Here is a 26,165-nt window from a genome sequence, read left to right on the forward strand (position 1 = left end):
TGGAATTTAATATCCGATTTGAAGAAATAGTGAATTTGAACTTTCACTATTATTTTGAAAAAAATGACAGTTTTAATTGCTGTCGTTTGTAATTTGAAAAAATAGTGAATTTTAATTCTTCACTATTATTCTTGAAATTGAAATTGAAGAAATAGTGAATTTAAACTTCACTATTATTTTTTTGAAATGAGACGGCGGTTTTGATCGCCGTTTGTTTCAATTTTTGAAGGAATAGTGAATTTGAACTTCACTATTATTTTTTGAAGTGACGGTTTTAATTGTCGTCGTTTGGAATTTGGAGAAATAGTGAATTTTGAATTTTCACTATTATTTTGGAAAAAATGACGGTTTTAATTGCCGTCGTTGAAATTTGAAGAAATAGTGAATTTTGAATTTTTCACCATTTTTTGTAAATTGAAGTGAAAAAGGCGGTTTTGATCGCCGTTTGTTTGAAATGTTTGAAGGAAAATAGTGAATTTTGATTTCACTATTTGTTTTTTTTTTGTATTTCGAAAATGACGGTCCTTAACGTCGTTATTGAAAATTTGAGGTTTATTACAGGAAATTGGGCCAAAGCCCAAAATTTCGCTGAAAGAGCAGGGAACACCTAATTGAGGCGTGAGCTACCTGGCGAAACAAGGGAGCTTCCCTATTTTTCTGTAAAAGACGCGAGGATGGTTCGCATACCATTCCCTCATTTCGTCTTCAACCTTCGACATAAACACACCAAAAACCGCCATTGGAGGTCTCTAGCTTGATTCCATTCGTGCTATCATCAACAATGTCATCTCAAGGTATGTATTCCCTCTTGAATCCATTTGAATTCGTTGGTCTTTCTGATAGATTGAATTAGGGCGAAATTTTACCCTAGAAAATCGATTTGGGCGTTTTTGATTGAGCCCATTTCGAGTGAAATTGATGATTGCATTAGGTTAGAAACATGTTTAGGAGTATATGGGTGCTTTAAGTTTGCATTTTGGTCCCCGTTCCCGCTCCTTATGTTCGAAAAATGTGAGTGAGGTGGAGACACCGTCTCATCTCACAATACCAAGTTCATTTGCTTGGGTAATGGGTCCCACTAGGTTGTATTGTAGTCGGGAAAGACCGTATTTGCCATTGTGGACCTTTGTTGGGTAATGTGGGCAAAGTTGGAATTTTTGCCTTTTGTAACGGTCTTATGTCTGACAAAATGAGCGCCTGTTTGGGCTTGAATTGAGTCAGTTTGCCTCGAAATGGACCTTATTGGTAGTTTAGGTCGCCTTGAGGCGTGATAAAATCACGTTTGCCTCTTTGCTGTCGTTTTTGAAATTTTGACCGATTTGTGCTCAAATTAACGTATAAATTGCCTTTTTGAGCCGTAGAAAAATTCCCCATTGCATTGGGAATGTACATTGGTTTGTTGGCGGGCCTTGTGTGGGTCTTGAGGTGCCGTTTTTTGTTGTGGTTGTTTCGACTCGTCTTTTGCTTGAAAAGAAGGGCGAGTCGGTTTTTTTGTGCGTTTTTTGTGAATTTTATTTTTTGTTTGGTTTGGTTTGGGCGGGGTTGCCCTTGCTTTGCTCTGCAGGTTGTTTTTTTGGATTTGTCCAATTTACGCCGTCATAATGACGAAATTTCCGCTGACGTTCTTTGGTTGCATTTGGTCGCAGGGGAGCGTTCGGGGCCTACGGGATCTGTTGTTGAGGCATTGGAGGAGGAGGATGATCCAGGTGGAGCAGAAGTGATCGGGGAGGATGTTGGAGCTGAGGTGGTGGTAGAGGATGCTTCCGTAGAGGAGGGGAGGTGGCTGTTGCAGCCGGCTTGTCCTTTTCGTTGTGGCTCATAGACAGGGCAGCTGATGATTGGAGGTCAACACCGGGGTGGTGCGCCGCATCATGGTTCTTGGCCTCCTTATCATCCAAAGTCTGCCAGACACTGTCTTCTTTTTTGTCGTGGAGCAGGAACGAGGTATTACTGTCATGGTAACCAACTCTGCTTCCGTTGTTGCTCCTCTGTTTCCTGTGTTGCTCCCTTTCTTTTCCGAGCGAAAGGATGGGGAGTGCTTAGTTCGGTAGGTGGCGGATAGACCCCAGTTCGCTGTCTTAGGCCAGTGTCTGTATGATAGATGGTTGTTTTAGGCCAGTGTCTGTATGATAGATGTCTGTATTGGATCCTGTTTGTACGGTCAGTTGTTCGTATGAAACGTGTGTCGATGTATTTTGCGTGAGGCGGTTTGTATATATGTGTTTTTGGATTGTAGCTCATTTTGTGATTTTTGTCTTTTTTGTGTTGTGTTTCGGAGGAACGCTGTCGGCTGTCAATTCTCCTTTTGCTTTGCACCAGTTCCTGCATCGTTAGTGTAGAAAACAGGCAACAGGTAGCACATATGCATAAACGTAAACACGTAAAAGCATTTGATTGAAAACAAAATTAACCAAGATGACTTGAAGTTAAAATTGAATTTTGAAAATTGAATTTTGAAAATTTTTGCGACAAGTCGTCACGTTTGGACTCCCATAAGGAATTAATTTGAAAATTGAGCAATTAACTCGTTTCTTGAATTAAAATGCGTTGAAATAGTTGAAATTGATTTGTGACTCGAAAAATTTCAAACTCAATCCGTCAGGGAAGAATTTTAGAAAAGATTTTTACGAGTATATTTGATTCGATTTTTGTGAGGTCAAGACTCGAATTTGTGAGTGCTTGAATTTGAGGAAAATTGATGTCGTGTTATTAATTCTCGATTTTTATTTTGATGGAAAATTGCGAAAAAGCGAAAAATTTTCGAAATTTCGACTGACATGGAAATGATCTGTCACGGATCGGGGCGACTAGCCCTTCCCCCCCTTAAAAAAAGGAAAGAAAAATCTGTATGTTTAAAGATGCGTCATGGAAACCGTGTCGGATTTCGTAAAACACGAAAACAAGGAAATGTGAGTGTGAGGAAACATAAAATGTCCTGGATCATCTCGAAGAGGCGCGAGCGTTCTGGCGGGAGGTTTGAGGTGTTAGGAGATAACACAAGTTGAAAGAGACGAGTCAAAGCGGGAATCCTGGGAGAGGGCCTAAAGAGGCACGAGCAGCCTGGCGATGGGAGCCAGCTTTCCCCTTTTTCTGAAAAACGCACTGATCGTTTTGTATAAATAGCGATGTTTGCGCTTCATTGTTTCATCATCCGAAACACAAAAACATCTCTACAAAATTTTTTCTTCTTCCACAAAAATAATTCATGGATGCCTTTGAGAATGCGTTGCGACAATGGTGTCGGGATTTGTCGCCTCCCGAAAAGGATCAACTCATTTTCATGGGAGTTGGTCAATTGTTGGTGCTCCGTCAAGTCAAAGTGCAATCCTCATTCCTCGAAGCATGTTCTCGGTTTGGGGATTCGAAACACCATGTTTTCGTTTTCCCGAAAGGTGAAATTTGTCCTCTTGCCGAAGAAGTTGGAGCCATTGGTGGCTGGCCGGGTTGTTTTCCGGTGCTTCCTCCGACTCGGTTGTGCTACAAGGAGAAATTCCGCTCCATGTTGGGTTTGTCGACAAGTCAAGTCAGCTTCCTTCTTGCTCCACATGGTGTGGACATGTTGGCTCTTATCAACATCTTTTCAAACTGATTAGACGCAAATGTTTCGGAGATGGCTAGGAGAAGGGCTCTTGCCTTTTGCCTTATCCATGTGTACCTCTTTGTTGATGCTTTGAAGAAGGAAGGGCCGAAATGCTATGGTAGCATGACCCTTGTTCATGTGGTTGAGAAAATGGAGCACGGTAGAGACCCGTCATGGTTGGTGCTTGGCGAGATCATCCAAGCTTTGGACAAGGATGGCTCTTGTGGAGAAGCTCCTTCATTTGGGTCCCCAAGGATCCTTCAAGTATGTCTATTGAAGAGGCTAAGGTATGTAGAGCCTCCGGTCGATTCTTCTTCTTATTCCTTCCGTCACCTTACCATGAGGAAGAAATTGTACTCGGATAGCTTTGCTTCTACCGAGGCTTATTGGGCCGCAAGATTAGCGGAGGAGGGTGGTCCTCACATCCGTTGGGTGGTGCCATGGTGGCACTTGTGGTCCTTCATGGTGCTGCTCGCTTTGGGTGCTAGTCCTCGTTCTTTGATGGTGGTGGGTTTGAAGGTCGCTTCCTTCATTTATCCCGAAAGGCTCATGAGGCAAATGGGGCGTCAACAAAAGGTACCCGCTCAAGATACCCTAGTCCAAGAGAATGTTTTCCGGAACTCTGAGCTTGTGGAGGTCTTAGAAAGATGGTGGGCCACTCGGCCGCTTTGTGAGGTACCGGACCCTGTTGCCACGACATGGGTGACTCCCGCTTATGTCAAGTGGCCAAGAGCTTCGTCCTAGGAGGAGAGGTCCAAATTCCGTAAGGACGAGGTTGTCGATTTGAAGTATCGAGAGGTTGGCAAGGCCAACCGTGCCTTCTTCGAAGAGTATGTTGATGGAGCTAGTCCCGATGTGATGAGACCACCAAAGAGGATAAGCTCGGGTCCCAAGAACATGGTGGGCCGTGCATGGGTTCGTTTTGGGCCGAACATGGGGTCCTGCATTAGGCCGGAGGCCGTTGTCTTTGTAGATCCGTTGAGGATCCCTTCTGTAGAGGAAATCCGTGTTAGGCGGGCCAACAAGAAGAACAAGAGGAAGATGTACCCCGAGGGAAAAGGCAAGGGTAGAATGAAAGAGTGAAGACCTCCATTACCCATTTTATTATTATGTTGTACTATCTATGTTTTGTGTGTTTTGTGCTAGTTTTATTATGTGAGGTGTTTTAGCTGACACCTTAGCTTTGACAAGTTGCAGACTCGTCGAGGTTTATTTGTTGTTGAAATTATAATCCCTCCCATTATTAGCTAAATAAGAGGATTACTCGTGTCGAAATTGTGAACGCTCGTTTCTTCCATCCATTTTGTAAAGGCAATTCGATTTGAATAGTCTTAAACATTTGCACTTGGGAAAGTGGGGTTTTTGGGAGGAAGGGAGAAAGGCTTATTTTTGGTATTTTTTGTGGGGAAAAGGGAATGTTGTTCCCTTTCTCTTTTTTTGATGGGGATGTTTTTTTGTATGGGGTTTTTTTTTTATTACGGGGATGGTTGTATCCTTCCTGTGTAGGAAAGGACTGCCTACGTATCCACCTGGAGAGGTGAAATCAAACCATGATCGTAGTTCGAAATATTTTGTAAATTTTAATTGGGTTTTGTGGTTGTATCCCTCATGTATAAGAGGGACTGCCTACGTATTCACCTGAAGAGGTGAAATCAAACCATGCTCGTAGTTCAGGGGTTTTGTTTGTTTTAGTGCAAATGGATGCTGCCTTTGACAGATCAAAGGACATTCGAAACGGGCAAGGTGCCGCAACTTAGACTCGATAAAACATGCAATTTCAAATCAGAATGCGTTGAGGAACTTGACTTGAAAAGGGTTAAGGTGGACGCTAGTTGTAAAACTAGGCTTGGATCGTTGGTTGCTATGGTTCAAGGGTAGTATTTCTTGAGTTGGTCTAGGTTGGTCGGGTTTGTAAAATCCTCCCCATCTAGGTCACTCAGTCTCACTGCACCCCGAAAGTATTTTCTTGACCAGATATGGCCCGGCCCAGTTGGGTTTGAATTTTCCCCTTGGATCGACGGGTAACGGTGCTCGAACTGACTTGAGGACCAAATCGCCCTCCTGGATGTTCCTGGGTTTGACCCTTTTGTTGAATGCCCGTTGTATACGTCGTTGGTATAGCTGGACGTTGTGCAAGGCGTTGAGTCACAGTTCGTCAAGAAGATTGAGTTGTTCGTACCTTCGACGGGTCCATTCCGCCTCAGAGACTTGACTCTCCAGTAGGATGCGCAAAGATGGGACTTCTAACTCTACCAATTGAACTGCCTCCATACCGTATGCTAAGTAGAAGGGTGTGGCGCCCGTCGGTGTTCGAATCGAGGTTCGGTATCCCCAGAGTGCGAATGGGAGTTTGCTCGGCCAATCGCGATAGTTGTCTTGCATTTTCTTGATAATGGTGACAAGAGTTTTATTAGCTGCCTCTACCGCTCCGTTGTTTTGGGGACGGTAGGGGGATGATCGATGTCGCTTGATCTTGTATTTGTCCAGCAAGGCCTGAGTTTCCGCCCAGAAGTGAGAGCCTTGATAGCTGATGATTTCATGGGGTACCCCATACCTGCAAACGATGTTGTTCTGGATGAACTTGGCCACTTGTTTGGCGGTCAAGAATGCATATGACTGTGCTTCCACCCATTTGGTGAAGTAGTCGATGGCGACGAGGACGAAGCAATGCCCCTTGGTGCCCACCGGGTTAACTTTCCCGATGTTGTCGATGCCCCAGGTGGAGAAAAGCCAGGATGAAATCATGGTGTATAAAAGGGATGGTGGAATATGTTGTATATAGGCGAAGATTTGGCAATTGTGGCAATGTTTGACGTAGTTACGGCAATCGGCTTCCATGGTGGTCTAGTAGTAACCTAGCCGCATGATTTTTCGGGTAAGCATCATTGCGCTCATGTGAGGGCCACATTCTCCGTCGTGGACCTCTCCCATGACTTTTTTGGCTTTGTGATGGTCAATGCAAAGGAGGAGAATCCCTTGGGGTGTTCTTTTGTATAATTGGTCTTGGTTTTCACGAATTGTGATGCAAGTAAACGGATGCCTCTTTGTCCTCTTTGATCAGAGTTAGGAGGGAATTAATTTTTGGTTTTGTAGTTGAGGATGGCTTGGTACCAAGGTTCATCATGGCTTTCCTCGTCGTTGTTGATGGCACAAATGTGAGCTGGCTCGCTCCTTCTCTTGACACATAGGGGCATCGACGTCACGTCGTCAGGTATGTTGACGAGTGCGACAAGTTTTGCCAGGGCATCCGAAAATTGATTTTCCTCTCGTGGCAAGTGGAAGTAGTCGACTTGGTCGATGAACTCGGTCTCTTGATTGATTCTTGCTCGGTAGGGACATAAGCTATCACTTCGGATTTTCCATGATCCAGATACCTGATTGATGATGAGCGAGAAATCACCATGGACCCTCAGTCTCTTGATGCCGAGTGTGATGGCTGCTTGAAGGCTGATGGGGCATGCTTCATATTCAGCGGCATTGTTGGTGACGGCGAAGTCTAGTTTGACTGAGATCGGAACATGTTCTCCCTCTAGTGATATTAGGAGGATTCCTACCCCGAAGCCTCTCGGATTAGATGCACCATCGAAGTATACGTCCCATGCGTTGGAATCGGCACAAAGGATGTCTTCGTCAGGAAATGACCATGTGTCGGTCGTTAGATCCTCGTTGACCGGAATTTATGCCAGAAAATCGGCGACTGCTCTGCCCTTGATAACCTTGAGGGGTACAAACTTGAGATCAAACTCGGACAGCATGAGTGTCCACCTAGACAGCCTTCCGTTTAGTACGGGGTTTTCGAAAATGTATTTGACCGAGGCCATCTTGGAGTAGATGTAGACCATGTAGCTGAGCATGTAATGCCGCAGCTTCTTTGTTGACCATACTAGGGCAAGGCATGTCTTTTCCAGTTGGGTGTACCTTGTCACGTACTCAATGAACTTTTTGCTGATGTAGTAGATGGCTCGTTCTTCGCCGTCGACTATTTGTGCTAGCATCGCTCCCATGGCTGTGTCTGTAATAGTCAGGTATAGGGATAAAGGAATCCCCGGTTGAGGGGGCATGAGGACAGGAGGTTTGGATAGGATTTCCTTTATCCTGTCGAAGGCCTTTTGACAGTCGTCATCCCAATCGGTGTGATCGGAGGCGCGATGTTTCTTGAATATTGGTTCACAAATCATGGTGAGCTTGGCAATGAAGCGGCAGATGTATTGGACCTGACCGAGAAATCCCCGAATCTCCTTCTCGTTCCTAGGCCGAGGCATTTGCTGAAGGGCTTTGATTTTGGTTGGATCAATCTCAATGCCTCTTTTGCTGACGACATGTCCCAAGAGTTTTCCGGTGGTGACCCCGAATGCACACTTCTGAGGATGTAGTCTCATGTTATATTTTCGCAGATGAGCGAAGAATTTTCGAAGGGCGTTGATGTGGCCGTCCCGTTCTCTTGACTTGACGATCATGTTATCGACATAGACTTCTACCTCCTTGTGCATCATATCATATAGGAGAGTGGTAGCGGTTGTTCTTTGATAGGTAGCTCCGGCATTGATGAGACCGAAAGGCATGATCTGTAGCAATATGTACCCCACTGTGTAGTGAATGCAGTCTTGTGCATGTCTTCCTCAGCCATTTTAATTTGGTTGTACCCAGCATACCCGTCCATGAAAGATAGAAGAGCATGTTCGGCAGTGTTGTCCACCAGAATGTCAACATGTGGCAAAGGGAAGTCGTCCTTTGGACTCGCCTTGTTCAGATCCCTCAAGTCGACGCAAACCTAAATTCTTCCGTCTTTCTTCGGTACAGGCACAATGTTGGCCACCCAGTCAGAGTATTCAAACACTTTGATGAAACCAGCCTTGAACTGTTTATCCACTTCTTCCTTGATTTTTAGGGCCCATCCAGGACGCATTCGACGCAACTTCTACTTCACGGGTTTAGCTCCGGGCTTAATGGGTATCTGGTGCTCCGCAATTTCCCTGTCAATCCCAGGCATATCTCTGTAGGACCAGGCGAACATGTATTTGTATTCGTGGAGGAGATCAATGAACAGTTTTCTTTCCGAAGGGTCAAGGATTGTCCCTATCCTATGTTCTTGATCAGTTTTGTCGGTTCCTACATTAATAGGATCAGTCTCCTCAATGATGGGGGTTCTGGTTTCCCGTTTGTCAAGTTCTTTGGCTAGTTGAGGTGGGTAGTCACTCAAGTCAAATTTCTCATAGTCATTCAGAATTGCATTGCAGTTAAATTGAGACGAGTCATAAGCAAACTTAGCGTTCATTAATTTGACACGAGCGAAAAGCTCGGAGAGGACAGACATCTCATGGTCAGTCAGAGGCGACACAGCAGAGGAGGTGGCCCCTGGAACAAGCTCCAGTTGTCACCTTTCATGGGAGTGGGGGTGACCCTAGTAGACTCAGCCTCTGAATCAGCCACGGCCTTGTGATAAAATAGTGGGAAGGGAACCTTGACTGGGACATCAGGAGTGTTAGGAGCTATGACAGACTATGACTCCGACTCAGACTCAAATTCAGATTCATCTCCATTTCGCTCTTTAAACATAGGGCCTTCCCCAGTTGTGATCTTGAGAATGCGGCCTCAGTGATCGGTTCACTTGATGGTTTTCCTGCAGCCTTGTGTAGCTTTCTCCGGGTCAGTGTCGGAGATCAAGGCAGTTGGGTCAAATCGGTTGTCCTTCAGGGCGATGTTGATAATGTCCTTATAGTCGAGGTGCTTGATGTTATCCTCTCCAAAGAGGAAGGTGACAACTTGTCCATCGAGGCATGACGACGGCTTAGACTTGGTTGATGCAGCTTCGGTGTTGTCGGGATGAAGTAGCAGTCCTGGAAGACTTCCACACTCGGGTACCTGGTCTTGGCCACAAAGTCATAGATCGGCTCCGGAAAGCCATGGTAGAGCTCGGACTCTCCCTCGGGGACAAAGTATCAATTGAGGGTCAGATGATATGGACGGAGGATATCTTCATTGGTAGGTTCATATCCCAGTCCGAAGGGAATGTTGGGGACCTTAGCCTGTTTCAAGGGAGGTAAGGTGCTCTTCAATGGATTGAGGGGCAAACTCGGGAAGTAACCTTTGCGCATCATGATGCGGTTGAACGTGAGGTTGGCAAACGGGTCACAATCAAAGGGTGTTGATTCACCAGTTATGGCATTCACAGCTTGGAATCCCCACATTTCATTGTCATCTTCCTCAATGGTCTGGGAGGCTATTCCCTTCCTCATGACAGCTTTGATCGGGGAAGCAGGAATTGTGATTGTTTCCCGTTGAAGGGGACCATGATCTTCTAGTGGAGAGTTGAGGTAACTGCCTTGACGGCGTGAATTCAGGGACGACGCAGGAGCACATTGAAGGAGGCGTCGATGTCGACCACTTGAAAACTGGTTTGCCTTTCCAGTGGTCCGGCTGCGACAGTCAGAGTGATGAGCCCCACGACCTTGCGATGACTGTCGTCGTAGGCGCGTACTCCTTGATTTATTGGGACCAAATCAGCTTCCTTAATACCCAGCTTGTGAGCAGTCTTGAGGGGAATGACATTTACCGCGAATCCGTCATCTACAAGGACCATGGGTACATTCTTTTTAAGACATTGTACGGTAATGTACAGGGCAAGGTTATGATTGGCTCCGAAGGGAGGGATATCTTCGTTAGAGAAGACGACCGGGTTGTTCAAGTCAGGAGCGTCCCTCGTCATATGTGCCACTATTTCTTCAGGGGAAGAGGCGGAGGGCACAGTTAATTTTCCCAAGGCCTGTAGCAAAGCCTGTCGATGCTTAAAGGATGTCGCAATCAGTTGCCAAATTGAGATTTCGGCTTTTGCCTTCTAAAGCAGCTTGAGGATCGAATTCTCAGGAGCTCTTTGTTGAGTGTCCGCTTCCGGGATGACTTGGTCGTTTGTTGTCGGAGCGACCGTTGAACAGTTCGGGTTCTGATAGGGGCGTCCGGACCGGGTAAGGTGACCGATCTCTTTCGCCCTTTTCTCTTTCCCTGGGACAATATGGACATCTTCAACATCGTCTCTCCAGATTCCATTGATTTCAGGATCTCGAAGGCACCTTGGAGGGGTATTCCTTGGTGGGCAGTTTTTGTGAGGGATATTAAAGTTAGGGTAATTGTTGTGAGGGTAGTTTTTGTGAGGTTGAATATTGTGAGGATGATTATTGTGAGGTGCATGCCAGAATGGTCGCGGGAGAAATACGTCCTTGTGAGGGTATTTTTGGGCGCTCGGAGGACTCTCCCTCGGGCGTGGCGGTGGAGGATTGAAGATAAGCCGGAGGTAGGCATCGTCAAGTCGGGTAATCCTCATGGAGAAGCTGGCTATGGCTTCCTTAACCTGTTGGAACATGGTGAGCATAGTTGCGGTACTGAACACAAATACCCCGTCCGAGGGATCTTTATTCAAGGTGTTCACCTCGTCATCAATTCGCAGGATAAGGTGAGAGCAGTCCAGAGTTGGTTCATCTTTGGAGATAGCGTGGATTACGAGAGGGTTTGTTTTGTTGTTTGGCTTAGTCGGTGGGGGTAAAGGCAAATCCCCTTTCTCAATCATGTCTTGGATGACGTGTTTGAGTTTCAAGCAGGTTTCCGTATCATGCCCTTTCCCTTGATGGTACCGAAAGTAGGCATTGGGGTTCCAGAAGTAGGATTTCTTAGCATCGGTCAGATCCGGGGTGGGTCCGATTGGTTGTAACCTTCCCTGGTCCATGAGTCTCTTCAGGGCACTTGCATAAGTTGACCCTATATTAGTGAACACTCTCTGGGGGCGCTCAGCTCTCTTAGCAGATGGTTCAACGAGGTTGACCTCATCGATTTTGTTTGTTTGGCCATAAGAGCGAGACCTGGTTGAGGTGAATCCCTGGTAGCCCCTGCCAGTGGTCTTGGCCGAGACACCCTTCCGGAGGTCATCTTCAATGCGTGTCCCCGGAATTTGCAGATCCTGGAAGGTCTTAATATTTTGATACCTCAGTAAGTTGGCGTACACTGGGCGGATATTGTTGACGAACTTTTCCACCAAAGTTGATTCACTCGGCTTGCTGACCAGCTGAGTACTTACCCTCCTCCAACGGGCGAAGAACTCGGTGAATCCCCCCTTGTCGTTCTTGGTTAGGACCTCAAGGGTACGGGTATTGGCTTGGATTTTAACATTGTCGGCGTATTGCTTAGCAAATTCAACTGCAACCTCATCCTAAGTAGTAAGGTTTTTCAGATCGAGGGAGTAGTACCACTGACGAGGGATCGGATCCAAGGATGATGGGAAGATCCGGGTGAAGAGCTCTTGTTTGACCCCTTTTATGGCCATGTAGTCTTTGAAGGCTCGAATACGATTGAGCGGGTCCTCAACTCCTTTGAACTTAGGTACATCAGTTAGGGTAAAGTTGTCAGGTAATTGATCCCCAACAGGTTCAAACCTTCGGTTGTTCTCAAGATGGATATTGTTACCCCGGGCTAAGAGCTAATCTTCCAAGAGCTTGAGCCTTTTCTCAGTTTCAGTCAAAGGTAGAGTATTATGCTCTCCAGCTTCTTTGTTTTCCAGGGTGTCGATACGGGTCTTGACACGATCCAGAGTGACCTTAAGAGCGGTGAGCAGGCTGGCTAGTTAAGCAGTCGTGACATCTCTGTTGTTATCATTGTTGTTGCTGTTGACAGACGAAGTTGAAGACGGGGCCATGGCTCTGAGGCAGAAAAAAGGCTCACATTACAACTCAATCCGGCACGGTTTGAAGACTGAACGCAGACAACATAAAGGGCAAGACAAAGATCAGACTCGACAAGACGAGGATGACCGTGTTTGGTACCTCGGTGCTGACTCGATTTATGACGTGACGGAGTTGACCGAACTTTTGACACGTGTCCAACGTAGCGGCGTGACGCCATTGGACGAGTTTCGTGGTGAGACGACTCCTAAGTAAAGACCCATAAGTACGTTTGCTTCGACTCGATAGACACGAGGCGGAATTGGAATGGTGGACTAAAGTTTTCGAAAATAGAAATTTTCTAAAAGATTCATTCGTCGCTTTGTGGACGGCTTCCGAAGATAGAGATCCTCGCAAGTCGGGCAGTTGAAAGGGTTGTCTTAAGTTTATTTGAAAAAGACGGTTTTGAGTTTGAATCGGCTCAGAAAACATGGTATTGTCTCCCAAGACGGTTTTTGAAATTCAAAATTATATGTGTTGAAAATCGAGTTTGAAATGTTTGAAGAGGTCTCGGGGACGGTGCATGGTCCTCGGGATCTCGAAAGTGTCTCGAGAAAAGGATGTGTGCTTTTCTCGGGTTTAGAAAGAGCCATTGTCGGCGCGAAATGGTTTAAAATCCTTGTCTAGACGCGGCGATTATAACGGCGTAAAAACGTGATTTGAAATGGTTGTAAAAAAACCGGGTTTGAAAATCGTCATTACGACGGCCTAGAAAGGCGTGTTGAAATGGTTATAAAAACCGGGTTTGAAAATCGTCATTATGACGGCCTAGAAAGGCGTGTTGAAATGGTTATAAAAACCGGGTTAGAAAATCGTCATTACGATGGCCTAGAAAGGTGTGCAACGGTCGAAAAAAGACCGAGATTTGAAATGGCCATTATAACGGCGCAAAAAGGTGTTTTTTTTGAAATTTTGAAAATGACACGGAAGGACTTACGATCAAGTAGCACATAAGCACTCACAGTTCATTATATTATGCATTATGCTGACACGGGTTTTGGCTTAGAAGGGTGGGTTACACACCAAGCAATAACACCCCGATTTGCGAGAGGGATACCAATCCAAACAAAATGTGTCAGGAGGGCGCCCTAGCCTCGTGCTCGAAAGTGATGAAAGCTCTTTGACAAAACAGAAATGTGTGACATCAATGGTATGCTTGACTCAATCGGGATTCAAAACGCGGGGATGAGAAAACTCACGCCGACGAGACAAGCCAATTGGTTGATGAAGGTTAGGTTGTGGGCCCGGACAAGGAACCCAACCGTGACTGTAATATCAATTAATGCATTCCAACCAAGACCTCGTTCGAGTCTCACCATCTAGGGATCACAAAGACGTAAGTGTCCTAGTTTTCCCCAGCGGAGCCGTCAATCTGTGGACATGGCCCACCTTCAAGCCCAGCCGATCTGTGGACATACAGCGGTCTTTTGAAAGCCACGCTCGGCGACGTAAAAATGCTTTCGACCGGATCGTTTTAGGTTGGTCGGTTTCGTCTCGGTAAGGGTCTCGAAACGATTAGAGATGTTCGGAGTCGCCACCAAGGATTTGTGGGATGCTTGGAACACGTTCGAATCCACTTTATACCTCGGTCAAACGAAGCACAAAGCAGTGTTTGACAAAGGTACTAAAGATAAGGAATCGTCCCTCTTTAGCATCCTATCTCTAGAATGACTCTCGTACGCCCTGGATAAGGTCGTCCACTATCCAAAGTTTCTGAGTAAGAGGTGAAGGTACGTATTGGGAAGCCCTTTAATCAGACACCCAATCCCGCCCGCGGCAGGGGCCCTTTACTGATCGATCTTGGTTGGTTGAATGCAAAAGTTGATAAAATGGTTTAAATGCATGAATGTGCATCAAATAATTTAAACCTAACATGTGAGAGCTTTCTAAGTCGGTTGACTTAATCCAACTATCAAGTATAAGATGTCGGGTTGGATTAATGGTTGATTTGCATGCAAGACGGAAGTTAAACATCTATTTACCGTATTAGGTTTATGGTGCATAACGCGATCCATTTGTCTCAGTAAAGCATTTTGCAAATATGATTTTTGAATGAGCAAATAGTCATCTAATCTATCCTATATCCGGGCTAACCGGAGTCGGGATCGTCCTAGACTAATGCTGGAAAGGGAACAGGCCCTGTGCCAGGCGGCCATATGAGGCGCGAGCATGCCGGCGGTGTAAGGGGGGCCTCCCCTGGTTTTGGAAATAAGAGAAAAGGGGCCTGTTTAGGCGCGGGTCAACCAACGGTTATATGCCGTGTTGGGGGAATGCACTTTAAAGAGAAGAAACTAACGGTTATATGCCAAAACCAGAGCCAAAACCAGGGTTATATGCCAAAACCAGGGTCAACCAACGGTTATATGCCAAGACCGTGATTAAAATGTTCAAAAAGGTCATATTTCCCCGATTTGGTGTCCCTAGGGTCGCCATTAGTGATGGGGGAATGCACTTTAAAGAGAAGAAACTAACTTCCATTCTGTCTAAGGTTGGTGTTCAACACCGGCGTGGTTTGGGGTATCATCCCCAAACCAGTGGTCAGGTTGAGGTCTCTAATCACGAGATTAAAGAGATCTTGTCTAAGGTAATTTCTAAATCACGGAAGGACTGGAGTCTCAAATTGGAAGACACATTATAGGCCTACAAAACTTCCTTTAGGACACCGATTGGTGCATCACCTTATCGGTTACTCTAATGGAAATCATGTCATTTACCTGTTGAGTTAGAATGTAAGGCTTGGCAGGCAATTCGTGAGCTTACCTTTGATCCTAACTTGTGTGGTCAGAATCGTCTTTTGCAGCTAGATGAATTGGAAGAGTTTAGAGTTAATGCCTATGACAGCTCGCGCATTTACAAGGAAAAGGCGAAGAGATGGCATGAGAAAAGAATTCTACCTCGGGAATTTCATGTCGGGCAGAAGGTGCTGCTGTTTAATGCCCGACTGCGATTATTTCCTGGCAAGCTGAAGTCCAGGTGGAGTGGTCCTTACACAGTGACAGCTGTTACTAAATTTGGATTCGTCGAGCTAGAAAGTCCCGAACGAAATCGGTTCAAGGTGAATGGGCAATATGTGAAGCATTATCACGAAGCAAATGAAGCAGACAATCGTGTTGAAGTCTTGTACATCGACGAGCTTGACGCGCCAGTTAATTGATGCCAGAAAGGTCGTGCGGAACCTCTTAAACCTGCGCTTTTCGGGAGGCAACCCGGACTGTTTTATTGTATTTTTGTTAAACTATTTCTTTGCCTTTAGCTTTTTGTTGAACTTTAAACGCTAAACTATACGTCTTTTGTATTTCCCTTGCTTCTTATACGTGTTTTGCAGGTGCAGCAACTCGAGCGAGTAGTTTTTCTACTCGATCGAGCACTTTTGCTTTGATAATCACTCGATCGAGTAACATTTCTACTTGATCGATAAGCTGCAGATTCACAATCACTCGATCGAGTGATATATTTACTCGATCGAGGGCTTTTGACACCAAACCATTCGATCGAGTTGTTCTATTTTACTCGATCGAGCTGTTTCGTCTTCCAGCTGATAGGTTTCGTCTGTTGAGCTGCTGTGTGACTACCTATGACCTCCCATGTTCATGGTCGGTTTCGGGAGGTCCCTCTTCATGACGTGTTGTAAGTATTCCGACTCCAGTTATCCATTTCTCCTTAGTTTGCATTTCTTTCCCTATTTTTGGTACAATGAGGGCATTTTACGGTTTGGTTTGGGGAGGTGCATCCATATCTGTGTCTGCATGTTTTCTTGCATTTCCGTTTGCACGTTTACTCATTTTAGCATGGATCATTGTTTTTAAATTCAAAAAATCACATAAAATTAAAAAAATTTCACGTTTAATTTCAGTCGGAACGTTTGAACTTTGACGCTACATTGAATCCTTACCTCTGCCTTGCATATTCTTGACATATTGTTGGCATGATAATGTGCATGATCTACGAGTTTTAGTTTCTCTCTTTTCTGAAAGAATAGACTTGACTCATATATTGGCAAGCTACTATACATTCTGAGGTTAGGGCTTTACAAACTGGTGACATTCATGACCAGTTTCATTTAGGATGTGAGTAGTACTCTCTGTAAGGCATGTAACATCAATTTGCATAAGCATGAGTCTACCCATGAACCTCACATAGCCAAATTGCCTTTTTGTCCTATTAGCTACATTCTATATTTTTGCCTACCCTAGCCAAGCTAGTGATGAGTAGCTGTTTGGAATGCTTAACTGCAGTTTGGTTATATATCTGATTTTGAAAGTTGGTGGAAGAAACGAAGGGAATGAAAAGAAAGAAAATGTTGTGAAAAACGAAAAAAATGAATGAAAATGAAAAAAAAGGAGTTGAAAAAAGAAAAAAGAAAAGTAAGAAAGAAAAATCATATGCGAAAGATGAAAAATTGTATAGATGATTTTCACTCCCATGTATTACTTATATTTTATGGGGAGTTGACAAGTTTATGGGTTTTGTGAGTTGAGTGCATCGAATTTGCACCGTTCTGTATTGTTATATTGAGTACGGAGTTGGGATGCAGTTTCATAATTTGGATCCGTGATGCTAGTTTGGCTATTAACTCCACATTTCCAAATTCATCTTAGCCCCTTCTTACCCATTACCTTACTTACCCAAATGTAAGTCCTCGGCATGTGTCTTGGTCATTAGTTTGGTTGGAATGCATATGTACGGTTGTAGAGACTTTATTCATGTTAACTGCATGCATGTTCTTATAGGACGAGCTAGGTGAGAGACTTTACTTCTTTCTATCCTTCACTTATATACTCACCCTGTGCCTAAAAATGAGTGATGAGCGACCCGTGAGAGTCCGATATCTTTGAGTCTTGCAAGGTCGACTGTTCAGTAAAGTTTGAGATATTGATTTAATTCGTTTGCACTTATCATTTGCCACTTTGTTAGTTGTTGCATTAAACTGGTTTTGGTGGATGATTTGTAGCTAATGCGTTGGTCCCGTACCACGGTCTATTCTTAGTTGCATTCATAGTTTGCTTGGGGACAAGCAAGGTTTGGTTTGGGGAGATTTGATGCGTGTGTTTTATATAAGGTTTTTTTTTCTCATTTTTATACGCATTTCTGTACTATTTTATGTAGCATCTAGCTACAAATACCCCCGAATAGTCTACTTTGGTTTGTCTTGTGCAAATTGCAGGTACGGACCGAAAAGAAGATAAATCGAGCCTAAACTCGTCCCATTCGCATGCATTTATGGAGAATAAGGAATCGGAGCTTGGAATCTATCACTTTTAAGACGCGTGAGCTGATTTCGGAAGGTGTCATAGTGCCTAACGTGCCAAGTAGCTCGATCGACCACTTTTATAGTCGATCGAATGCTTTATATCATGAAGATCACACGATCGAGCATAAATATTACTCGATCGAGAAGGCATTATTAGGAGTTACTCGATCGAGTGGTTTATTTCCACCCGATAGAAGGGTTTTCTGCATAGTTACTCGATCGAGCGGTTTTATTTCACTCGATCGAGTGGTTTGTCCCTGTAATTATGATTTTCCGCCTATTTTCGTATGGGCTTTTGTAATTAGGTCTGGATTAGGTTTAGGGAAGAGAATTTCGTGTGATATATCACACAGTAGACTGCGTAACTCTTCCTCACCTCTTCTTTACTGACTTCATCTTACTCACTGTTTCCCTTTTCCATTACTCTTTTCCATTTCTATTGCTCGAAGTCGGATTTGTAATCGGTACTATTCTTCCTTTTAATTGTTTATCATAATCATCATTTATCTTATTGCTATTATTTTCTCTCTTCTCTTATTTTGCAATTGCCCTACTCGGATTTCTCTTGTTTATTAATACCATGTTTAATTCTTATTATCTATGCATTGTTGTTGTTGATTCAATGATGGTACGTAGCTAATTTCACTTGCTAAGACTAGGGAATCCATGATTATGAAGGGATAGTAATTGAATTATTAGGTTAATGCTTGTGTAGTCTTTGATGTTAATCGCTTCTATTAATTGTATATGTCTAATTGAGTCGACGCAATTAGGTATTTATTCGTAGTAAACCTTGACCTGGACTGGAAGGTTGGAAAGGGTGAGACTCATAGCGAACATTAGGGAACCGTAGTGAGGGCGGAAGCTAACCTATTTGTGCTTTAGGGCGAATTGAGACCGGAAGGAGATATTCACTGCCCCTTAGACCATACTTGCATTGACCTGAGACCTAGAATGCTTCAATGAATGATCATGGTGAACTGACTGTCTTAGCTACTTTATAATTTTGGCGTAATCTTTATTCTCTTGCTTTCCTTCTCTTTCTTAGTCTCTTTAGTTTAAAACAATCAAATTAAACCCCCAAATTGGTTACCGTGACGAACTTGGACAAAGCCGACATTTTCCCATCTCCCTGTGGAGATCGACCCGACTTTCCTAGCTATATTAGTTAAAGCCAGTTGGTTATAGGTAAACGACTGCCCTGTCAGTATCCTTCTCCAAGGCATTCACCTCGTCATCATTTGGCAGGATGAGGTGTGAGCAATCCAAGGTTTGCTTAAAAATGAGACATGAGAATTATATCTATTTATTGGCTTAAAAATGTAATGTTGGATAGAGATAAGGCATGGGTCTACACAATTAGCTCCTAATTGTGTGATCTATTCCTTAAAATTGTACCACTTGTGGGTAGTTTGTAATAGTTTGTTCATGGTTTTAATGGAAAGCTAACCTTTCACAAAAAAAAAAAAAACAAAAAAAAGGTTGCCTTGTCATCAGAGATGGCATGGATTCCCAAGGGGTTTGTTTTGTTGTTTGGTTTTGTGGGTGAAGGTAAAGGCAGCTCCCCCTTCTCGATCATATCTTGGATGGCGTGCTTCAGTTTAAGGCAGGCCTCCGTGTCATGACCCTTTCCCTCGTGATACTCGCAGTAGGCATTGGGATTCGATAAACGGGTTTTATTGGCCTCGGACGTGTCAGGAGTAGGCCCAATCGGTTGTAGTTTCCCTTGGTCCATGAGTCTTTCAGGGCACTAGCATAGGTTGGCCCCAAGTTTGTGAATACCCTTTGAGGATGCTCAGTTTTCTTTGTGGTTGGTTCGAGGAGATTGACCTCATCAATTTTGTTTGTTTGACCGTAAGGGCGAGACCTGGTTGATGTAGATCCCTGATAGCCTCTAACAGTGGTTTTGGCTAGGACACCCTTGCGGAGATCGTCTTCAATGCGGGTCTCGAGGATTTGTAGGTCCTGGAATGTTTTGATGTTTTGATATCTCAGTAGGTTGGCATAAACCAGCAGAGGTTGTTGACAAATTTCTCCACCAGAGCTGATTCACTCGGCTACCCTTCCTTATCATTCTGAGTCAGGACCTCAAGAGTGAGGGTGTTAGCCTGAATTTCGACGTTGTCGGCATACTGTTTGGCAAATTCAACGGCGACTTCGTCCCAAGTAGTGAGGTTCTTGGGGTCGAGGGAATAATACCACTGGCGGGGAATCGGTTCCAGGGATAATGGGAAGATCCGGGTGAAGAGTTCTTGTTTGACCCCCTTAATGGACATGTAATCCTTAAAGGCCTGAATGTGATTGAGTGGGTCCTCCACTCCCTTAAACTTGGGTACATCAGTCAAGGTAAATTTGTTGGGTAGTTTATCCCCAACGGATTCGAATCTTCAATTGTTCTCAAGGTGGATATTGTTTCCACGGGCTAGGAGTTGTTCTTCCAAGAGCTTGAGCCTTTTCTCAGTTTCAGTCAAAGGCGGAGTGTTGTGTTCTCCGGTTTCCTTGTTTTCCAGGGTGTCGATACGGGTCTCGACACGGTCCAGGGTGACCTTAAGAGCAATGAGCAGGCTGGCTAGTTGAGCAGTTGAGACGTCTCTGTTGTCATTGTTGTTGTTGGACGAAGCTGAAGAAAACCTATGAATCAAATTAGGATCCCAGAACCTCGACATGAACAAGTCAAAACCCCAAAGAATCGAATTAAATTAAAACGGCGAAAACCCGCAAGTATTGAATTACTCGGGATTAAGGACGAATTATGCACTGTAAATAAAAAGGAGTTTTTGAAACATAATTTATATACTGGAACAACAAAAAGAACCAAAGAAGAACGAAAGAAATAAGAAAAAGAGAAATTTGCAGGAAGTCGAGGAAGAAGAAGAAGAGCAGGAGCAGCAAGCAACCTCTGGAAGAGGCGTATCAGAGCTGCGATCCTTCGATGAGGCGCATCTGTTGCTGTGTTTCTTCTCGACGTCTAACTTCTGCTGTTTTGTAAAAACGGTTCCAAAAGATGGATTTTACATCGGTTTTCGAACGTGCTTTTGGCATACATCTAGATTAATTGATACAAAATAAAGGTACAATACTAAAATGAGATTTACACCCTCAGACTTACATGTTTGACGAAACGAGATTGACTACTGTTATCATTTAGTGATTGCTCGATTCGAATATGCGCGGAAAGTGCCCTCGTTAAAAGATTTAATAAATTGATTAGGTTGATTAAAGGTGGAGTTGGTCAAATTGGTCGGTCTATGCAACGTGACTGGGACTCAGAATGATCTGAGCTTATGTGGTTGATTGATCAAGCATGTAGGCGTTGAAAGCAATAGTGTAGTCTAGAATGCAAAGAGAGAGAGAGAGAGAGAGAGAGAGAGAGAGAGAGAGAGAGAGAGAGAGGGCAGAACACTCGCGTGCCAAATATGGAGAGCGAAGGCCTCTATTTATAGTAAACAATTGGCGAAGTTTAGGAATGACATAAATTTGGAAACAAATCACGGAAATATTCTGAAAAAGGTGAAAAGAGGGCTGGAGAAGAGGCACAGCAGCCTCTGCGACTCTTGGAAGAGGCGCAGCACCTGCTGCGCCATTTCCCCAGAGGTTTCCTCCACAGCAAGAAAGATTTCCGCGTTTTATTATGGAATTTCGGTAGATTTACACTTCCTTATTCCATAAAACACAATATACGGTAGATATTTACTTAAAAATATGAATTTTAATTAGGAAAAAATATCCAGATTCTAAGGAATATTCCGACTTGGTATTTAAACGGTTTTTTGGAAATTAAACGGTTTTTGACCCGGACTCCAAATAAACTCTATTTACTGTCAAAACGACCGTATCGCTGCGTAGATGGCGGCCCAGGGGTTGACTCGAGTGTTTGAGCTATCACTTATCGATGAACTTAGTGATTGTCATAAATTGTTCCGCGTATCAAACATGCGGCCCAATCATCACCGGGTGGTTGGCGGGAAGTGTAGAAATGAGGTATCCACAAAATGACACGGAAGGACTTATGATCACATAACACATAAGCACTCGCAGTTTCATTATATTATGCATAATGCTGACACGGGTTTTGGCTTAAAAGGGTGGGTTACACACCAAGCGATCAAACCCCGATTTTCGAGAGGGATACCAAACAAAACAAAATGTGTAAAGAGGGTACCCTAGCCTCGTGCTCGAAGGTAATAAAAGCCCTTTGACAAAACAGAAATGTGTAACGTCAATGGTATGCTTGACTCAGTCCGGATTCGAAACGCGGGAATGAGAAAACTCAAGCCGACGAGACGAGCCAATTGGTCGAAAAGTGTTAGGCTGTGGGCCCGAACAAGGAACCCGACTTATGACCGTAATATCAATTAACGCATTTCAACCAAGACCTCGTTCGAGTCTCACCATCTAGGGATCACAAAGACACAAGTGTCCTAGTTATCCCTAGCGGAGTCGCCAATCTGTGGACATGGGCCCACCTGCGATGCCTAGCCGATCTGTGGGCACGACAACGGTCTTTTGAAGGCCCCGCAACATCGGCAAAGGTCTTGAAACGATGCAAGAGATGTTCGGAGTCGCCACCAAGCATTTGTGGGATACTTGGAACCCGTTCGAATCCACTTTAAACCTAGGTCAACCAAGGCAAAGGCGGTATTTGACATAGGTACTAAAGATAAGGAGTCGTCCCTCTCTAGCATCCTATCTCTAGAATGACTCTCGTACGCCCTGGATAAGGTCGTCCACTGTCCAAAGTTTCTAAGTAAGAGGGGATGGTACGTATTGGGAAGCCCTTTAATCGGACACCCAATCCCGCCCGCGGTAGCGGCCTCTACTGATCGATCTTGGTTGGTTAAATTCGAAAGTTGATAAAACGGGTAAATGCATAAATGCGCATCCACAAGTTTGAACCTAGCATGTGAGCTTTCTATGTCGGTTGTTTTATCCAAGTATTAAGTATTTGATGTCAAGTTGGATTTAGTGTTGATTTGCATGCAAGACGGAAATTAAACATCCATTTACCAAGTTAGGTTTATGGTGCATAACGTGATCCATTTGGCTTAGTAAGGCGTTTTGTAAATACAATGTAAAAGAGGCAGATTTGTCATCTGATCCGTCTTGTATTCGGGTTAACCGAAGACGGGATCGTCCTAAAAAAATGCTGGAAGGAAACATGGTCTGCATCAGGCAGCCTATATAGGCGCGAGCCATCTGGCGATGCAAACAGGCCAAGAGGCGTCTCCTGACTGTTAAATCGTTTGTAAAATGGTTTGAAAAGAGGGTGTTTGAACTCGTCTTGTTTTGAAAAGGTCGTTTAGACCGCTTTTGTGTTGAGTAAGGAACGAGACTTGAATAATCATCATTGTATTGACAATATTCGATATCTGGTTCGGTTTTACAAGCTTGACATGAATAGTTTTGAAAATGATTATGAACTAATTGTTTTAAGTTCATCTGTTTATGATTAGTCAATGTTTATCATCGTACTCGGGTTTAAAACCGACATGGTATGTGGAACCAAGGATGATTTTGTATTTATGACTAATATGTTCGTTTTGAAATGTAAAGAAATGAAATAAAAGGTTTTAAAATATCTTTTAAAATGTAATTAACCAAATATTATCACCGAAACACAGATTAAACCGTCATGGTATTAGGAACCAAGGGTGAAAATGTTTTATGGGTAAAGTTTATCATGAAAATGTTTTGAAATATTTGAAATGGTAAAAATTGATTACAAATGAGAAATGAAATAAAGAGGAAGATGAGACCAAACATGGTTGGATTAAGGCCTGAGAGGGGGGTTTAGGCACGAGCCTCCCTGCTACACAAGCAGCCCATGTCTCCGGCTAAAATCCGGTTTGGGCTCATCTAACCTATGTTTGAATCATGTAACATGCATGTTTTAGCATGTTATAGTCATAAAAAAGATGAAAAACATGATAGAAGAGGATTTTTACACCCTTAAACTTACATGCTAGGCTTGAGACGAGAAATCGACGAAAGTGTATCAACTTGTTTGGTCGGAAAACTCTGTTTGAAAACCGTTTTAGCAATGTAAAAGAGTGATTTAAGTTTAGTTATGGTGTAGTCGGTCGAGATGGTCGGTCAAGTGATTTAATGCACGATTACGGTACCAAACAATGTGTAAGGCTTGTATTTTCGATCGGTAGGCCGAAAATACGTGTCGGTTTGTGACTTGAGAAGTCGAGTCTAGAATTTTAAGGGAGAAATAAGGGGGCTGACACTCGCGTAAGGTGTTATGGTGTGTGAAGGTAGGTATTTATAGAGAAATGGGTGGTTGTGTGCGTTTTGACCGATGTGGCCTCATGCGCTGCTCGAAGAGGCGCGAGCCATTTCACGGGTCTTCGAGGTGTCTTGTCACTATCACGCAATAGAAATCATGATTTGTTCTATCCTATATTTTGGATGACATGGTTTGTACTTGACCATGAAGCATTCCGGGAATACTAAACATGGAGGTTTTGAGAAGTTTTGTTTTTTGTATTTGACTCGGTTTGACTCGTTGTTGGAGTCGGGATTTGAATTTTTGAGTCGTTTTTGGTCCGGTGTCAGTTCTGACTCTAGTTAGTGACATTGCGAACCCGTCCTCAGGCATGAAATACTCCAGGTACTTTTGAAAAGTTTTGAAATGTTTTATTTTCGAAATCGTTTTAACTTTTCCGACGTATAGTTGTACAAAACTGTCGATTAAACGCTGCGATTCCTAAGCATGTTGTAGTCTGATAATCATCGAGTGTTTGTTGGAGACTCGACAGATACTGGGTATCTACACTAGTATTTAATTAAATATGTAGGGAGGTAGTTCGATTGAGTCTTGTACAGGATCATCCTCAATATCGTCATAAAGAGAATTGTAATCAAGATAACATGAAGAGTAAGTAGAATCCGATTTATTCATAGTAATGTTTGAAAATAGCTGAAACAAAGAAGCCATCTGCGCGGTAGTCAATGGCAGTAAAGGGACAATTGATGGGGCATTCCCCGAGCTACGGTTACTAGACGATGCAAAAGTAGGAGAAACGATGGGATGAGGAGTGATAACAGGAGGAGACTCTCTAACGACATCCCTAGACTTACTCGGTTTTCGACTTCAACTCAGATTTGAACTCGTCGTCTTTTGGTTCTCCTTTGTGTTGGAATAAGTGTCCTCCGACAATAATGCGATCACAACTGTCGATCATAATGATCACATGTTTAAATCTCATATTTAAGAATACATGTGGGAAGTAATATTTTATATTCAACTGGTCCACACATATCGGTAATGATTGGCTGACTAGAGTTTGACATTACTGTCGCGCGACGGTGGTGATCAGTTGATCCCCTTAGGTCATACCTAAAGGGTGACGCTCTTAATTGATTATTTAATTAATCGTATGTTGATACGGGTTGATTAAATTTCTTAAAATTGACGGACGATTTTGTGAGTTTAACTAACGTGTCTTTTGTAATTCGATTAAATAAGATACGGTCTAAGTAATCAAATTGTTTCATTACTTAGATTAAATTATTGTTTACGAAACAATTGAAACTGAATGAATATTTTATTATAAATACAAGACGTTGTGATTTATAATTGATAAACCGTTTTGGTACAAGTAATTACGAATTACTAGTCGATTTTTGTATATGACATATTTTCATCAATATGTTGATTTTTAATTGTTAAAAATACATTTTATATATATGATGTCATGTAATATCTTACATGTGACATATTGACAAAATCACAAAATAAAATGGACTCCTCCATTTTATATAAGTGTACCGAAATAATGGGTGAGTAGTAGGGTTTTATTGTGTTTTATTTTAAATTAAACACAATGATTACATTTTTATATAGCCTTACCTGCCTACATTTTATGGGTAGAAGCAATGGCCATGCATTGGCTTTGTGATTCCCACCCCCACCCTGTTTTGGACAAGAGAGGAAGCCAAGGGTTTTCACTCTTATTCCTCCTAAATACACCACTATAATGTAGTGCATGATTATTCATTCCATACACATAAAAACTTAGAGAAGTTTAAGAGAGAAAATACTCTACAATTCCGCCCTCTCCTTACCGAAACAAGAGAGACAAAAATAATATTTTGGGTCATTTTTAAGCTAGATTAATAATATTACTAGTTCATAATATTATTAATTATTAAGACTAACACCTTGGGTATAAGCTTTTGGGAGAGGTTCTAATTTGAACATTTGTTCATCCATTATAAGGAAGCTCAAGAACTAACAAATAGGTGAATTTGTTGGTGCTCTTTTGATCCGAAATCCCAAAGTAAGATTGACGATTTCTTCTCTAATCTTGTTTTTAGTTTGCATGCATAAGATCTAGTTATTATTTTATGACTAAATAATCACATTTATATGAAATGTATAGAAATGGAATTAATGAATCCAAACAAGTGGTATCATGAGCCTTAGGTTGTTTGCATGCAAATCGATTTATTGTTTTTCCGAGTTAATCTTATTAACAAACAAAACTTGTAATTTTGTGTTTAGTATGATATATCACGAAATCACTTTGCATGTTAAAGTTTCTGATCCTAAAATATATTTGGGATATTTTGGTTCATTTATGGATTATATTGTTCATTTTGTTAATTTATGACATAAAAA

Source organism: Silene latifolia, chromosome 2, assembly GCF_048544455.1.
Source record: "Silene latifolia isolate original U9 population chromosome 2, ASM4854445v1, whole genome shotgun sequence".
NCBI lineage: Eukaryota > Viridiplantae > Streptophyta > Magnoliopsida > Caryophyllales > Caryophyllaceae > Silene > Silene latifolia.